An 18,050-nucleotide genomic window follows, 5' to 3' on the forward strand; every position below is an offset into this window, starting at 1 on the left:
TAGATTAACGGTTCATTTCACAAAGCAGCAGCATAGGGCCCAGAGTGTACAAGGCTACAAGCCTTGGGACCAGTAATCTGCTTGCACAGACAAACAAAGGGAATGGAGCATGTATTAATCGCTGTCTGCATCCCTCATCTGAACTCCCCCCTCTTAATCGGAGCTCTGATGCCACATCAGTTCATGCATTCCAGCCCACTTCTGCATCATGCAGTATTACACCATTTTTAAAGCAGTATTATACCGCTTTAAACAGTCATGCCTCCGCCCTCAAAGAATCCTGGGGACTGTAGTTTGTTAAGGATGCTGTGAGTTGTTAGGAGACTCCTAGTCCTCTCACAATTGCCACAGCAGTTTAATAATCAATCCCTCTCCCCACAGAACTCTGGGAACTGTACCACTGCGAGGGGAATAGGGGTCTCCTAATATGTAACTTTAAAGTTGACAATGAGGACATTGAACTTGTCAAGGATTATCAATACTTGGCACAGTCATTAACCAAAATGGAGACAATCGTTGAGAAATCAGAAGAAGGCTAGGACTGGGTAGGGCAGCTGTGAGAGAACTAGAAAAGGTCCTCAAATGCAAAGATGTATCACTGAACACTAAAGTCAGGATCATTCAGACCGTGGTATTCCCGATCTCTATGTATGGATGTGAAAGTTGGACAGTGAAAAAAGCAGAGAAGAGAAAACACAACTCATCTGAAATGTGGTGTTGGAGAGAGCTTTGTGCGTACCATGGACTGTGAAAAAGACAAATAATTGGGTGTTAGAACAAATTAAACCAGAACTATCACTAGAAGCTAAAATGATGAAATGAGGTTATCCTACTTTGGACACATCATGAGAAGACATGATTCACTAGAGAAGACAATAATGCTGGGAGAAACAGAAGGTAGTGGAAAAAGAGGAAGGCCAAACAAGAGATGGATTGATTCCATAAAGGAAGTCACAGACTTGAACTTACAAGATCTGAACAGGGTGGTTCATGACAGATGCTCTTGGAGGTCTCCGATTAATAGGGTCGCCATAAGTCGTAATCGACTTGAAGGCACATAACAAAATAACTCTCCGCTCCCTTTGCAAACTACAGTTAAGAACACAAGGAGAGCTGGCTGCTGGATCAGACCAATGGCCCATCTAGTCCCAGCACCCCGTTCTCACAGTGGCCAACCAGTTCCCAGGATCCTTGCATGGGTGGGAGGGGAAAATATGACTGTTTAAAGTGATACAAGAGAACAGTAAAATGTCTGGTCCATACCTTTTTCCTCTGGAAAAACCAATGTTTTGGCCAGGGTGTCTGAAAATACCAATATTTGGTTCCAATACAAGCACCAACTCTTGGATCCTGAGCAGCATGAGAAGTCAAGTGTAGGACAGGAACCCAGATGCCCTGTGTGCGTAAAGGTTGCCCTGGAAGGCCAGCTTTGCAAGAATGCATGGTGTAGATTAAGACTGGAGAGCCCAAAATCTCCACTCAGGCATGAAGCCCACTGGGTGACTGACCAGTCACTCACTCACTCTTACTCTCTACTCAACCTACTTCGCAGGGGTGGTTGTGAAAATCAATCTGGGGAGAAGGAACCATGCAGTCTACCTTGATTTCCTTGGAGGAAATACAGGACATGAATGCATTTTTTTTAAAATGAGTAAGTCAGCAGAACCCCTTCCTCAAAAGGTTTTGACTTGAAGAGGCCATCGTTCAGGTGGGGAACATTAATTTCACAACATCAATATGGCCTGGTTCAACCACAATGGAAAAACAAGGCTTCCCATTCTGGTAATCAGCTCTTGGAGTAGAGGTGGGGAGCAGATCTAGTAGAGCTTCTACCTTACATATGTGAAAGCCTGGGGGGGGGGGAAACTGGGAAAATATGAGGGCAGGGGAGAAACATGGGTGGTTGTATTTTTTTTAAAAAAATTGAAAAATCTGGAAGAAATCAGGAAAAACCATTTCCCCCCCAAATGTTCCAGGTTTTCACATATCTAACCTGCCTTGCATGCAAAAGGTCCCAGGTTCAATCTCCAGCATCTCCAGGGGCCAGGAAAGACCCCCGCGTGTGAAATTCTGGAGAGCCAGAATTTCTGGAGAGCTGCCAGTCAGTGTAGACAATACTAAGTTACCCTAGAAGCATGCTTAAAACACAAACAAATTGAAAGTGGACATTCTTAGGAAGCTGAAGTCAATAATTACAGTCTGTGGCTTCCTTTTCCTGCCTTCTACAAAACCTCAGCACAGACACACACAGAGGTTTGACAATGATTCACCTTGAGCATAATCTGAAATTGTAAAAAAAAATTAAGTTCACAACACCCATTTATAACTGATTGCTTTTAATATTCAGAAAACATCATCCCTCCTGGAGCAGAAAAAATGATGCAGCCGGTTAAGACTGCAGGGTAACATCCTTTCACAAACAGAAAGATCCCTTCCTTTTGCTTGTCAGGCAGTTACAGTCTTTCTGATTTTCTGTGGTGTCCCTTAATTCTCTTTCTCCTCTCCAAAACCAAGCAAACAGACAGGTTGGGTGGAAGCCTCTGAAAATAAAATAAGCCTTCAGCCGCCTAAAAATAGGAAGTGCTTCAAATCTGAAGAGGGCCAAGATTTTCAGTCGTGGATGGATCCCAATTTACCATCTGGTCGAAGATGTGAAATCCTGCTGGAGGAAAGAACAGCCGGGACAGAGAGACAGAAAGAGAGATGTTTCCAGTGAGAGCTCTGTATTGAGAGAGTTTGGTACAGCTGGGAAATGAACAAATTTGAAGAGTTATGTGAAGTTCCTAGGTGATGGGGAAAGGAAGTCACTGAAAGGCAGCCTTCTCCAAGCACTGTCCAGATGCACCAGCCAGCTAGGCCATGCTGGCTGATGGGTATTGTAGACCAAAACCTCTGGAGGACAGCAGGTTGGCAAAAACTGCCCAAAAGGTGTGAATGCAGGGATGGGGAACCTGTGGTCCTCCAGACGTTGGTGGACTCCAACTCCCATCAGCCTCACGCAGCACAGCCAACTCCTGGCAATGATGGGAGTTGTGGTCCAACAACATCTGGAGGGCTACAAGTTCCCCCACCCCTGGTATAATGGGTCATCCAGAAGCTCTCATTTCACTCCCTTTCAAGGTGCAAACATGGCCTCTCCCAACACCATTTGTGCCCCTAATCCAAGAGCTTCTGGTTTATTTCCGTCACAGCAAACACATGTGAAATATTTATTCAGACTCCGCAGTTCATATAGGATCTTTCCAGAACGGTCCATGAGAAACCCATACATTTATCTGTCTTTTATATATATTGCACTTTTCACTAAGAAGCTGAAGCAGTACAATGTAACAGACCTGTAGAAGCATTTAGAAATAAAAATCAAGCAAACATGACATAAACATTGGGCCCATTTAATTAATTTTGTTTCTCTCACACTTATGGAAGCATAAGTTTATGAAGATCTTGCACTCTGCATAAAAACTGCCTTTAAAAAAAAAATCAGACCAAGATCCAATTGTGTACCACATTCCATCTCCTTGGGGAAGGACCACAACTGTGTGGCAGAGCAATCTGCGTCACAGATGGAAGGCCTCGGAGGTTCAGTCCCCAGCATCTCCAATCAAAAAGAATCAATAAGCAGGCAATGGTCTCTATCAAGACCTTAGACAGCTGCTGCCAATCAGAGAAAACAACACTGGGTAGATGGACAAATAGTATACCCATATAGGAAGGAACAACTTCTGGAGGGGTGGCCACACTAATCTGCTCCACAGTAGTATAGTGACAAGTTCAGAAGTCCAGGGTCCCTTCATGTTAGTCAAAGCCATGCCCCCTCCCCTTTTTTCTTGCTGCTGGGTTGAGAATTAGATCCTTGTTAATGCCTTCTCCCACAACAGATATCCCTAGGAGCCAATAAGCATAAATGGGGAGAGTGTTAGCTGCTGAGAAGAGTCTTCTCAATGTCTGGCTCACTTCCTCTCACTATGGTTGGCTCCAATCGGCAGGAAAGGACAAGGAAGCATATTAGAAGACTCTTCTCAGTGGCTAACACACTCCCCTTTCATGCTGATTGGTTCCTTGGATGCTGGAGTCATAGGGACCCTGCTCCCAAAGAAGTCAAGGTCTAAGACCCTCTGAGACCCTGGATGACCACACCCCTGCTGCTGCAGCAAAACACAAATGGGAGTCTTACGGCACCTTAAAAGGCAGACATTTATCATAGTACTGGCAGCCTCATAGCCGATATTGTTTGGGATTTCCAAGGGAAAAAAACCCTAACAAAAAAAATAAGTGCACTGTTGAAATCAGTGGTTAAAATCAATAGTTTTGAAAGGTTCAGTCTGCTATCTTGATTCAAAATGGTGTCAAATTGTATCCAAACATAGACCATCATGCAAAATGTGGTTATGATATCTTAAGGGCTCTCCAACGCATAACAGACAAGCAACCCTCCATAACACTACAACTTGTGGACATCGAAAAAGCTGAAAGTTGGAAGATTCAGGACAGACAAAATAAAGTACTTCTTCACAGCTACAACAGAATTTGCTCCCACAAGTGATGGCCACCAACTTGGATGGCTTAAAAAATATAACAACAACAACAGATCAGACAGATTCATGGAAGTTGGGGCTAGTATGGCTACTAGCCATGATGTCCATGTGCTACTGCCAGTCAGAGGGAGTATGCCTCTGAATGGCTGTTGCTGGGAATCAAAGGCGGGGAGAGTTGCTGTTTCACACAGGTCCCACCTGCAGGCTTCTCACAGGCATCTGGTTGGACGCTGAAAGGAGCGGGTGATGGCCTAGATGGACCATTGGCCGGATCCAGTGGCCAGGCACTTCCTAAGTTCTTATGCTACGTTCTTTTGTTCAAAAAAACATGTGGCTACTCCCCAGTAAATGCTCAGTGTCAAAGCAGCCAAAATATCTGCTTGGCCAAGAACTGAGGCCTCGCCAACAGTCAGGGATGACAACTTCTGGAAGTCCACAGGTTCCCCATCCGTGCACAAAAGCATATTTGCATATCGTTCAGAGCAATTGCGCAACTTTTCAGCAACCTTTACAACGACTCTGTCAGGTAGGCCAGTTTCACACCCCTACAAAACAAACGATGGGGTCAAGAGGCTGCCAGAGAATAGTTGCCAGAGACCACTTAACAAGCTGAAATCTCTGCTCAGCCGCAAACTGAGGATTTAAAGCCCGCAGCTCAATGCCGTTTATCACTTTGCTACATCACCTTTCAATTATTTAATGACAGGCTTATCATGAATGAGAAAAAGGGATACAGGGATGAATGCATACTGCAAGTTTTTCTACGCATGTACGCACACACCCATGATATTCTCCCACTTCTGTTCATTAACCTGATGTTTCCTGTGGGAAAATTGATTGCGCTGCCATTCCCTATTTGAGACGTGCTGAGCACAGAGGGGTTGCAAGCCACTTTGAGCAGCAGCACTCCACAAACGCCTGACAGCCAGATGTTTTTCAGGCCCTTCGGAAGAGCTGCACTTTGGCAAGTGAACAGGACAAAAATTGATTTTATGGGCTCTTGTGGTTGCTAAGAGGCTTATCCTTCGAGCTGGGAAGGATAAATGCTCATCATCTGTTAAGCAGTGGTCTGAAACATCTTAACATCCTGGCTACATGTGAACTTGTGTGTGAATGTGTACTGCCTTCAAGTCAATTCCGACTTATGGCGACCCTGTGAATAGGGTTTTCATGAGGCTGAGAGGCAGTGACTGGCCCAAGGTCACCCAGTGAGTTTCATGGCTGTGTGGGGATTCGAACCCTGGTCTCCCAGGTCATAGTCCAACACCTTAACCACTACACCACACTGGCTCTCTATTAAAAAAAATAATGACTTCATTGAATACCTATTTGGACATTTGGATGGCATGTATCAATCTGTATGTGCAAATTAAGACAAATGTATTAGTGCTTATCATAGAATCATAGAATAGTAGAGTTGGAAGGGGCCTATAAGGCCATCAAGTCCAACCCCCTGCTCAGTGCAGGAATCCAAATCAAAGCATTCCCGACAGATGGCTGTCCAGGTGCCTCTTGAAGGCCTCCAGTGTCGGAGAGCCCACTACCTCTCTAGGTCATTGGTTCCATTGACGTATGGCTCTAACAGTTAGGAAGTTTTTCCTGATGTTCAGTCGAAATATGGCTTCCTGCAACTTGAGCCCATTATTCCGTGTCCTGCACTCTGCGATGATCGAGAAGAGATCCCGGCCCTCCTCTGTGTGACAACCTTTGATGTACTTGAAGAGTACTATCATACCTCCCCTCAGTCTTCTCTTCTCCAGGCTAAACATGCCCAGTTCTTTCAGTCTCTCCCCACAGGGCTTGGTTTCTATTCTTATTATATTGTTAATGCAGGTTTTAAAAGCAGCAAACATAATAAAATAATCAAATTATAGATCAAATCAACAGTTTAAAAAACAAAATATACATAATAAAAATTACAGGCTGAATCCACGGAGAGTCATCCTCAGAGTAGATCCACTGAAATTAATGAACATGACTAACTTATTAGTATAAATGGGTCTACTCTGAACAGGATTTAGCTGAATACAACCCACTGAATGCAACTCTGGGCAGGCTTGCCTAAACAAAAAGGTTTTTAGCAGACACTTGCCTAATATTAACAGGCAGGGAGTTCCAGAGTGTAAGTGCTGCCACACTCAAAAGATGGATTCCTCACAAGCATGGAAAGAACATTATGCGGCTTTGACCCTGCATAACCCCAAGTAAAACAAAACAAAAACGTAGCTGCACTCCTCCACTCATCGAAAGGAGCGTTCTGGAAGAAAGCTTCCTAACAGACATGGGCCTTTTTGCATAAATCACATCCCTCACTAAGATCTCGTCTCACCGTTTATTCCATTTGCAGGGCTGGTATGCAGCTCTTCCACCACATTCGCCCTCCCCCCACCGACAGAGACGATCAGATCCTGAAGGTGCAGCAGGCAAGCAGGCTTATTAAGACATTAAAGGAAGGTTCTTAATTGTTTGCATTGACCCAGCAAGTCCCTCCTGACGAAGCTGATGAGGCGCCATCAATCTTGCTCAGGCTTCCAGGATATGGCTGCTTCTGATCACCAGATGACCCCCCCCAAAGCCTTGCAGGAGGGGCGGGGAATATTGCCATTGCCCCTTCCGACACAACATAGAAAGAGGTAAAAAAACACTCTTAGAAGCCAGAAAAAAATGAGGAAATGAACAGGAAAGAAAGAAGTCCAAGGGAAAGAGCGGGGCAGCTTCAGGAAGCCACATAAAATGAGGTCAGGGCCACAGATTGCCCACATGTGGACTACACAGAGCAGTGGTCTGACCACCTATTTCTGGCATTAGCAGCTGTCCTCACCAGGCCTAGCAGTGGCACACGGAATCATTATGCACAGCCTCAACGGGGCATCCCACAGATGCCAGCCCTGGGTGCCAAGGTAAGGGAGGCCCAGCAGACATCACTTATTGCCAAGGGCCCCTCACGCCTGGAGCCAGCGATGCCTGTCACTTGGGGCATTGGCAAGGCTCCGCCAGTTTAGGGACTGCTGATGTGAATCTCCTGCAGCACCACAGACTTTAGGCTCAACCCCACCAGAGGCTGGACCCCAGCAGGGATACGCAATCCTTTCCCCTAAGGTCTTTCAAAACCATACCGCAAAGCCCTATGTGCACCCTTGCACCCACTCTGACATGAAGTGGAACAGGCATCCCATCCCTTTTTCTCTGCCCAGCTTACTTCATCTTGTTACCAGTACAGTCGCTGTTCCTTGAATAATTGCCCAGATCCTTGCACTATCTCGCCATGCACCTGTCCAAGGCTAGGCACACACATTGACTGAGCAGAGGCCCTCAGCAGACATAAGAACCCTGTTGCGTCAGGCCAGTGGCCCGTCTAGTCCAGCATCCTGTTCTCACAGCGGCCAACCAGGTGTCCCAAAGGGAAGCCCACAAGCAGGATCTGAGTGCAACAGCAGCCTCCCCACTGGTGATTCCAAGCAACATGCATTCTGCCTCCACTGCCTGAAATAGCATCTAACCATTGCGAACTCTAGTCATTCATCATCTTTTGAAAATGGAAATGGACTGCCTTCAAGTCAATTCTGACTTATGGCGACCCTATGAAGAGGTTTTTCATGGTAAGTGGTGTTCAGAGGTGGTTTACTATTGCCTTCCTCTGTGGCTAAGAGGCAGTGACTGGCCCAAGGTCACCCAGTGAGCTTCATGGCTGTGTGGGGATTCGAATCCCGGTCTCCCAGGTCGTAGTCCAGCACCTTAGCCACCACACCACACTGGCTCTCATGGCCTAAAAGTTAGAGTGGTCATAGCTCAGTAGCAGAGGGCGGGACCGGCATTCCGAAGGCCCCAGGTTCAATTCCCAGCACGTCCAGCTGAAAAGAACTCAAGTGGCAGGGTTGGGAAAGATGAGGTATTGGAGAGTCAATGAAAAATAGGAACGAACTGCCTTCAAGGCGATCCCGACTTATGGCGACCCTATGAATAGTGTTTTCATGGTAAGCAGAATTCAGAGGGGGTTTACCATTGCCTCCCTCTGAGGCTGAGAGGCAGTGACTAGCCCAAGGTCACCAGGTGAGCTTCATGGCTGTGTGGGGATTCGAACCCTGGTCTCCCAGGTCGTAGTCCAGTGGTTCTGAAACATTTTTGGTTCGCAGCACACTGTAAAACATACAAACTTTTCTGCCATGCTTCGTGTACAAAATTTAAAAATATATTAATATATTTTAAACTATGAATAAAAATAACTTAAAGTTTACAAATGGGTTTCTTCTCATTTTTAAAATATACTTTCATAATATTCGCGGCACACCTAGTCACCTCTTGCGGGGCACCAGTGTGCCACGGCGCAACGTTTGAGAATCACTGTCGTAGTCCAACACTCTAACCACTACACCACACTGGCTCTCTCATAGTCTTTTATCCTCTGTGGATTTGCCCTTTTAAAGCCCCTTTAAAGGCCAAAGACCCATAAGCTATATAACAGTGAAACTGAACATGAGAAGAGCCTACTGGTTCAGGCCAAAGGCCCGTACATCTCCATCCAGCATCCTGTTCTCACAGTACCTGAGCGATGCCCATGGGAAGCTCGCAAGTAGGGCTTGAGCTCAACAGTACTCTCACCTCCTGCAGTTTCCAACAACTGATAGCCTTATCCTGCCACAAATTTGTCTAATCCTCTTTGAAAGCCATCCAAGTTGCTGGCCCTCATTGCCTCTTGTGGGAGCAAATACCATAGTTTAACTATGCACTATGTGAAGAGGGTATTTTCTTTTGTCTGTCCTGAATCTTCCAGCATTCCGTTTTTTCATTGCATGGCCCCTGAGTTCTTGCACTTGAAAAACATCTTCCTATCTAGACCCTTGAACTTCAGAACAAGACTATAACTCAGTGGCAGTGCACCTGTTCCGCACAGAAAAGATCCTATGTCTGCTGCCAGACAACTCCAGTTAAAGGTATCAGGTAGCAAGTGATTTTTTAAAAAATCTACAGAAAACCCTGGAGTGCCATTGCAGGCAAGCAGACAAATACTCTGACCTGGTATAAGACAGCTTCCCGTATTCCTAGGTAGGGGTGGGGGAAGAATTCAATTCAGCTCACATATTAAAGCCAAATCGATGAAATTCACACTTTCCAAAACAATAGGAGACCCAAAGCACACTTTGAAATTCGCACTTATTGAAATTTTGCGATGCAGTTTTCCAACCAGTGTTTACAAAAATGCATATATTAGGCAGAAATGTGCATGAAAATGGTATATCGATGAAAACAACATACACAAATTTGTTACATTAGGAGAAATGGCTTGCAAAAATGTGCACGTTAGCCAAAACCACCTACAAACATGAGTTTATTAAGAGACGTTTGCACTAAAATGCGGGAGAATATTCATGAGGATTTTTAAACAAAACAAAACAAATTTCTGCAGAAATGTTGAGCACTGAATTTAAGACTGGAAAAATTAGAAACAGAGAAAACTGAAGTGGACAGACCCTTCCATGCCAGTTTCAGAGCTGCTTATACCCCCTGAACAGGACTGGTTTCCATTTTTCCCAAGAGGACTTAGGGGTAGGAAGGGATCTTTTCCTTCCTTTTTTTTTTTTTTAACTAGGACCATCTATGGCAGCAGCCTCCCCAGCCTTCTCTGTGCAAAGTATTTTATTTATTTATTTATTTATTTATTTATTAGTCGCCCATCTGGCTGGTTGTCCAGCCACTCTGGGCGACATACAGAATAAAAACATACAAATACATTAAAAGATTAAAATCTCAACAATATAAAAAACCTAACCCACCCCAAAAGCCTGTCTGAAGAGCCAGGTCTTCAAGGACCGGCGGAAGCTCATCTTAGCGGGGGCATGGCGGAGATCGTTTGGGAGGGAATTCCACAGAGTGGGAGCCACAACAAAAAAAGCCCTCTCCCTAGTCCTCACCAGTCTAGCTGTTTTAACTGGTGGGATAGAGAGGAGGCCTTTTGAGGCTGATCTTGTTTCGTGGCATCCTTGATGAGGCACGCTATTTCAGATAAACCAGGCCGAGACCGTATAGGGTTTTAAAGGTCAAAACCAACACCTTGAACTGGGCCCGGAAAATAACCGGCAACTAGTGCAACTCCTTCAGCACTGGATGTGATTTGCTGGTGAGCTACCATCTCTCCCCTCCCTGCCTTGCAATTGTTTGATCTTTAATGGATCAAACCACAAATTCTCTGCACATATACCAATTCCATTTTTATAATTTACCAACCCAGCTTAATTCTGAAGCATCAAAAATTAAACCAAGAGGTCACAAACCAAGCAGCTAGGAGTGAAAATCTCTGGTTCACTTAATTTAGAACTAAAGTATTTCACTCTTTTCTTCTCTCCCCCTGCCACCCCCCCTCCAGCCAAATGCTGAAGGGTGGTGGTCTGCCCCAAAATCCACATCCGTCTGTGGCACTCCCAGAATGGCCTGTCAAAATCCCAGGGAGAGTTTCACAAAAGTTGCAGAGACAAATGTGCAGTTGCTGGGAAAGCTGATGTTTCCAAGGCAATGGGATGTCCCAACATGAAAAAGGATTTCCCCTGCAATTTGCTAATGCAGTTTCTTTTCCTGGGGTTGCAGTGGCTAGGAAGGTTAGCTAGCCTGTCAGTCTTTCCCAGGAGTGGTGGCTGAGGCTGATGGGAGTTGTAGTCCAGAAAATCGGGTGGCTGGGGGTTATCAGGTTGGGGAAGGCTTTGCCCTAAGCAGATGGGTGGGGGCTGCATCACAAGCTACATAAGTGAATCTACTATTTTTTAGTATGAGAGGAACGAAGCCAAGCAAGGAAGCCAGGACAGCCTCGTCCAAGACACTGTGGAAACATTAACTTCAAGATACAGACATTTTGTTACAACCCCGAACACGCTTTTAGATGCTGTGTGTCGGTTTTAATGGCGAGGCAGCTCCAAAATACTTTGTCAAAAGGAAGTAGCCAGAAGAAAGAGACATTAAATAATACAGAACAACTCTTAGGCATATGTGGTGTTTTACAGTAAGCGTAGGCAGATTTCACGCTTGTCAGATTGTCTTCTTTTTCCTAGAATCCCAACATTTCTATTTTACAGTTTATTCATTGTTCATTATTTTGCAATTGTATTTTATGTAACCCACCTTGTTGTTGCTGCTGCTGACTTTAGGATGAAGCAGGGAAGAAATGACAGAAATAGAAATAAATTCATAAAGCAAACAAACATCTACCAACCAGAGCCAGGTCCAAAAGACTTAAGGTGCTTCCAGCCTGTCACTAGTTTCGGGTGGGATTCAATCACAAACAAATGCAAGTTGCACAATTATGGTTGATTGAGATATCTTGTGCAACACACCTGCTTCCCTAAAAGGTCAGACTTTTTGCAAGAAGGAAAATGATGACTTGAAAATGTGAGCTAACACTTGCTTTGATGCAACATCGTCTAACCTCCCCGCAAACAAATCAGAATGAAGGCTCAATAAACAGCCAACGTCCTCTATCCTCTCAGCAGACAAATCAGGACGAATGCCCAATAAACAGGTTGCCTGGAAGCGGCCATATAGTTAGAATTAAAGAACAGGTGCCTTCTGCAGACATTCTGAACCTGGGGATCTGTTTTCAGCACCAGAACTGAACTGATCTCACAGCCCTTTCACACAGAAGGCCACTCCTAGTTCACTTCCTCCATTTCAGCAGCTGAATTTAGGTGGAAAAAGTAGTTCTGTTGTTCGGCCAATACAGTACCACCAACAGAAATGACAAGTCCTAGCCCCAAGGAACTTGCATTCTAGATTTTGAGAGAGGAGCCAGCAAAAGGAAAGGGACAGACTTTGAGCCATGTTTGATTTAGAAAAGCACTTTAAAGATGTTATAAATAGAGCAAGAGAAGGAACCTCTTCCTTAGACCCTTCACATGCCAGCAGAAACCTGTATACCAGCCTTTGCCAACCTGGTGCCCTCTGAATGTTTTGGACTACAACTCCCATCAGCCCCCCAGCCAATTCCAGGTTGATGCACACAAAAACAAATTTACTGTGTCTAAACATGGCTGCTGATGCAGAGCAGAATAGTCCAGACACACAAAAATGCTCACAATTTAAGGTACACTATCTGTCTTTACTTCTCATGTCCTTATTGCCGTATGCCGCTATGGTATGTGCGAATGTCCAAGCGGTCTATGAAATTTTCCAAATAAATAAATAAAACAAGTCACTTAGCTCCAAGAGCAGTGGTAGGTATGGATGGATGGATGTAGGGAGGGAGGGATGGAGGGATAAAGGTATGAATGGATGGATGTAGGTATGAATGGATGGATGGAGGGATGGATGGAGGTAAGGACAGATGGACAGACAGGTGGACGGATTAATATCCCACCCTTCTTCCCAGCAGGAACCCAGGTTGGTAGAGCACCTACTTTGCCCGCAGAAGGTCCTGGTTCAATCCACAGCACCTCCAGGTAGGGCTGGGCAAGGTCATCTCCCCTTTCGAAATCCTGGGGATCGTCTGCCAGTCAAACGTAGACCAGGGGCAAGGCAGCTTTTTCAGAGCAGAGGACTGCATGCCTTGAGGTAACCTGGCAGAGGGGGCAACGTGGCCAGAGGCCAAAGCGGGCATGCCCATGACAGGTGTGGCCAGAGGCAACAGCAGGTGGAGCAATGCTCTTAACCTCTGCACAGTAGCTGACACTGAAGCCATGTGAAAGTCAGAGGTTTCAACATGTTGGAATATGTGGTTCAACTCCAACTTGTGGGCTGAGGCTGCATGGGGTTAAAAAGGGTAGCTAGAGAGGAGACCTCCGGATTGCTAGGCTAATGCCTATCCTTTGATCTGCTGCTGTCTCTCCCTTCCGGCTAGACTGATATGCTTAGGATGTTGACCACACCTCCTTCCTTTTTCTTCTTTCCCTTGAGAGGGAGAGCAGACATCTTCCTTTTGTGTCTCCCTCTCCTCCAAGCATAAGGGCAAACACTAGGCTTAGTGTCTGTGTCTCCAACTTAGCTAGTTAGCTAGATGTAGAACTCTTTCCTATCACGTATGTACTTCCAGAATAAAGTAGTTATTTCTTATTTTAAAGCTTAAAGACTCAGTCTGACTAATTCCAGAGAAGCTGTCATGGCACACTCAGACACTCCATTCTCAATTTCACTATTCTGGAACACAACACACCTCTCGCCATCCGGACAAGGAAGGGGCATTTTTGTCGCAGTTCAAGGACACATTTCAGCCAGGCAGAAACCCTCAAGAGCAGGGGGGTGAGCAGGGCCAGTGCAAGGCGTAGCATGGGGGGTAATTCCAAGGGCAGGAGGGCTCCATTTGTCCCCAAGGCCTGAGGCTACCCATTCCTAGTTCAACTCGATTCAAGGTGCTGGTTTTAACCTATAAAGCCTTACACGGCTTAGGACCACAATACCTGACGCCTCTCCCGACACGAACCCACCCATACACTACACGCAACATCCAAGGCCCTCCTCCGGGTGCCTACTCCAAGGGAAATTGGGGGGCTGGCAACAAGGGAGAGGACCTTCTCAGAGGTGGCCCCCAAATTATGGAATGATCTTTTTGGTGAGGTGTGCCTGGCGCCAACACTGTTATTTTTTCAGCACCAGTTAAAGACTTTCCTCTTCTCCCAGGCATTTTAGCATGTGTTCTTAAATTGCTTTTTAAAAATGTGTTTTTAAATTTGTATATTTGTTTTTAATGTTTTTAATTAAAGGACACAGAATAATGCGCTCAAGTTGCAGGAAGCCAGATTTCAATTGGACATCAGGAAAAAATTCCTAACTGTTAGAGCCATACGACAATGGAACCAATTACCTAGAGAGGTAGTGGGCTCTCCGACACTGGAAGCCTTCCAGAGGCAGCTGGACAGCCATCTGTCGGGAATGCTTTGACTTGGATTCCTGCATTGCGCAGGGGGTTGGACTTGATGGCCTTATAGGCCCCTTCCAACTCTACTATTCTATGATTCTATAATTGTTGCAAACCGCCCAGAGAGCTTCGGCTATGGGGCGGTATACAAATGCAATAAATAAATAAATAAATACACCGACACTGAGCTTGACAGACTGATGCTCTGACTTGGGGTACAGCACCTGCTCGTGACCGATGCACTTTCAAATGTGCAAAGCAGAAGTGCAAGACTTCAGGGCCTCTGAACAGTTAAGGCACAGTTAAGTGGCATTACATGACCCCCAGCAGGCACACTCTTGCTTCAAATCATATAGAAGATGCCGGTGGATCAGAGGAAGGCCCACACAGCGCAACATCTTCTCGCAGGGCCATAATCCCAGAACATAGGAATCTGCTTTATACGGAATCAGGACACCAGTCCATCTGGCGCAATATTGTCTACACTGACTGGCAGCGGCTCTCCATGGTTTCAGGCAGGGGACATTTCCGGCCCTACCTGGAGATGCTGGTGACTGAACCTGGGGTCTTCTGCATGCAAGGCAGAGGCTCTGCCACTGGGCTACCTACTGCCCTTCCCCAAACTGGCAAGCAACTAAGTGGTCGAGAAAGAATCAGCCTGCGGTCCGCAGTGCACCTTGTGCAGATCCCAGACTTAAAACCACCGTTGTGGGCTCGCAATGGGTTAAAGATTAAGGGAAGGCCACGCATTTTAAATGCATGTTTCTGAACAAAGCCTGGGGTCTTACCAATGGCCGCAGAGCAGGGAGGGGCAGCGCTTTGTTGCCACCATTCTTTCTACCCCGAATCCTGCACCTTTAACAGCAGCCTGTCCTGCAGAAATTCAGCAGATAAAGCTTCTCCCAAACATGGCAATCTGCTGAAAGGTGGAAGCTACATGCACTTAATCTCAGCATGTCAGACTGTTTATTAAAGGCACAGGAGCAGAGGAAAAGTTGGCAACCGTACCAGGCAGCCCACCATCAAATGGAAAAGCAACACATTGGCCCCCCTCCCTCTTTTAAATGCCAATGAAATTTAGAAAGTTACTCTAAGAAGACTGTCGAAGACAGTTAAGCAGCAGGCCTTGGAGGTGGACCATAGCTCTGCAGCAGCAGATCTGCTCTGCCTCCAGAAGGTTACCTCTCGAGGAAGGACTGGGAAGGTCCCCCATCTGAAATCCTGGAGCACTGCCGCTAGCGTGGACAATACTGAGCTAGATGGACCAATGGTCTAAGCTACCTCACAGGGCTGTTGTGAGGATAACACTGGGGAAAGGGAGAACCATGTACACCACCCCTGAGCTCTTTGGAGGAAAAGTGGGATGGAAATGTAAGAAAGAAAGAAAGAGATAATAAACTTGATTGATTGACTGATTTTCTGCCCTTCCTCCCAGCAGGAGCCCAGGGCCGCATGGGGTGAGGCAGCTTCCCCTACTTCAGCAGTGTCAAGAATTAAAGACACCTGCTGTGTATTATGTAAAAGTCCTTCCTTTTGCTATGCACCTTCCCCAAACAGGTGCGCCAAACTTACATTTTCTGACACACACTCCACATTCCCAAAAGAATTTGAAATGCTCCTCCTTCCCTCCCAACCCAGATTGAGAATAAAGTCATATCCATCCTTTCCCCTCATCTCTCTGTTTCATTTGTGTAAACGGTGCAGCCTGCCACCTCCGCGCCAAAGACTTAGGGGCTGCCACTTCTTTTTCCCCTGGAAGGGCTGTTGTGCCTTTCCCTAGTAGAAATTCTGCAGGGGTTTTCCCCGTGAGGGTATCTGCATGCTAGGGGAAGCTGCACCTGGTGAAAATCTACCTGCCATGCAGCTGATAAAGCATAAAGAGCTATAAGGAATTGAAAAAAAGCTGAAAGCTTTCCTCAAGGTCCATTCCTAATCTGCATCCCTCCACACACACACACACACGCAACGTGAGAGGAAGCATAAGATAAGGCAAGCACACACGCTATTCCTAGCATAGCCAGCCACATCCCAAAGACTCAGGGCAAGTGATAAGAAGATACCAAGTCAAAGTCTACTGTGGTTTTGCTGTTGCTTTTTAAGTAAATAGGAGAAAGTCCCTTCCTACGCATACCTTACTTACTTCGAAGTAAGCCCTATTGAAGGCAGCGTGATCTACTTCCTAGCGGACTTACACAGGATAGAGTTGGAATGGGGGACAGATTCAACCCAGGGTTGCCAACTTTTGCCCCGGTCGCTGTGCCTCCGCCCGACCTATTCAATCTGCGGCGATTAACAAGCGAGCACATTAAGCTCCCCGATTTCCGCATCTCAAAGCTTCGGTTGAAGAGAAGCGCAAGAGCAGACCCAGCGTCGCTTTAGCCGACAATCCTATGACCACCAGCCTTACGCGCGCAAGCAACGCGCTATTTATCGGCATGCAAATGCGTCGGCCCCGGGCAAGCCAGAAACCCCCATTTAGTTGGGTTTTAAAAACAAAAGCCTCCGCGGAGAGACCCCCCCATAAACCCCCCCGCCCACCTCCACCACGGCTGAGAGCAAAGCATCCAACTGTGCCAATGTTTTTTGCGCCAAACGCGCCTCGCCATCCAGCGGAGAAGCCGCGCTCACCTCGGTTGCCTCCGCGGAGAGATCCTCGGGGTCTCAGCGGCTGTCGCAGGGAATTTGGAGCGGCGGGGAACCTCCCGCGGGCTACCTTATCCCGACCGGCCGGCCGGCCGTCCTCCTCCTTCTCCTCCTCCTCCCCCCTGCTCGGAGCGCTTGTGTAACCTTGGCGAGCGCGGCACTGGCGCCCCCGTGCCTTGGCTAGGCGCGCGGAGCCGCAGGGAGCGACCCTTGCCCGGGCTCCTGCGCGCGGCGCCTCCGCTCCCGGGCCGCGCGGCGCCTCCGCCGGCCGACCCTTCTTCTCCCAGCCGGGACAGCCCGAGGCGCGGCGACGGCCAGAAGCGAAACAAAAGCCAGCTCTCCAAGCCAGCCAGCCGCAAGCGCGCCTTCTTTCGCGGCTGCCGCCTCCTCCCGGCTCGGCTCGCTCGCCCAGCAAAGCTTCTGCTGCGTCTAGCCCGCTCGGGCAGCCGCCGGCCGGGTCATCGCGGCTCGGACGGAGCGGGAGGCGGAGGGAAGGGCGACGAAGAGACGGCGCGGCCGGGCGCCCGGCAAGGAGGGAGGGAGGGAGGAGGCGGAGCTCCCAGCAGCCGGACCCGCCCATCCAGGCAGCCGAACGGTTACCCTACTGCGGCGCGCCTTCTCAGGGCACCCCGGGACCTTGAGCTGGTTGGAAGTTTGTTTTCCCACGTCCGAGCGCCAAAGGGTTGCAGCAGGCCGCGTTCCGTGGGACCCGGGGGCAGCCCTGTTTGTCGGTGAAAAGCCGTCTGCGTTCCCATTCCGGCCGCAGATCCTGGCAAGGAAAGGGTTACGACGGCGTTTCATTTCAATCAGCATTCAGCCCCGGAACCTTTTTTTAAATGAATTAACTACCTACTTATCCCGGCAGGAAAGGGTTACAGCAGGCCGGCTTTTGCCGCCCCGAGGGATCAGCGCCTGTTCTTAAAATATTTGTCTTTCATTCTCTCTTTCCCCCTCGCATATCCCTGTAGGGAAATATTAGGGATTCGGCTGAGTTCAGGGATGTAGGAAGCGGTCTCCTTGCACTAAGTCAGGCCCTGGGA

The 18,050-nt window shown here is 47.3% G+C and overlaps 1 protein-coding gene across 3 annotated transcripts in view; it reads right to left on the reverse strand.

Annotated features, from left to right (window-relative positions):
- Positions 1-17,769, reverse strand: part of GDPD5 (glycerophosphodiester phosphodiesterase domain containing 5) — a 208,004-nt gene extending 190,235 nt beyond the window's left edge. The window contains exon 1 of one of the 3 annotated variants that reach the window (XM_061629055.1): positions 16,996-17,765. The gene's annotated coding sequence lies outside the window, so the exon portion shown is untranslated. Of the gene's footprint in view, positions 1-16,995 lie in introns of all 3 variants that reach the window. The other 2 variants (XM_061629057.1, XM_061629053.1) reach the window with 2 other exon arrangements.
- Positions 17,770-18,050: the final 281 nt, after the last annotated feature.

This window comes from Rhineura floridana, chromosome 5 (genome assembly GCF_030035675.1).
Source record: "Rhineura floridana isolate rRhiFlo1 chromosome 5, rRhiFlo1.hap2, whole genome shotgun sequence".
NCBI classification, from domain to species: Eukaryota; Metazoa; Chordata; class Lepidosauria; order Squamata; family Rhineuridae; genus Rhineura; species Rhineura floridana.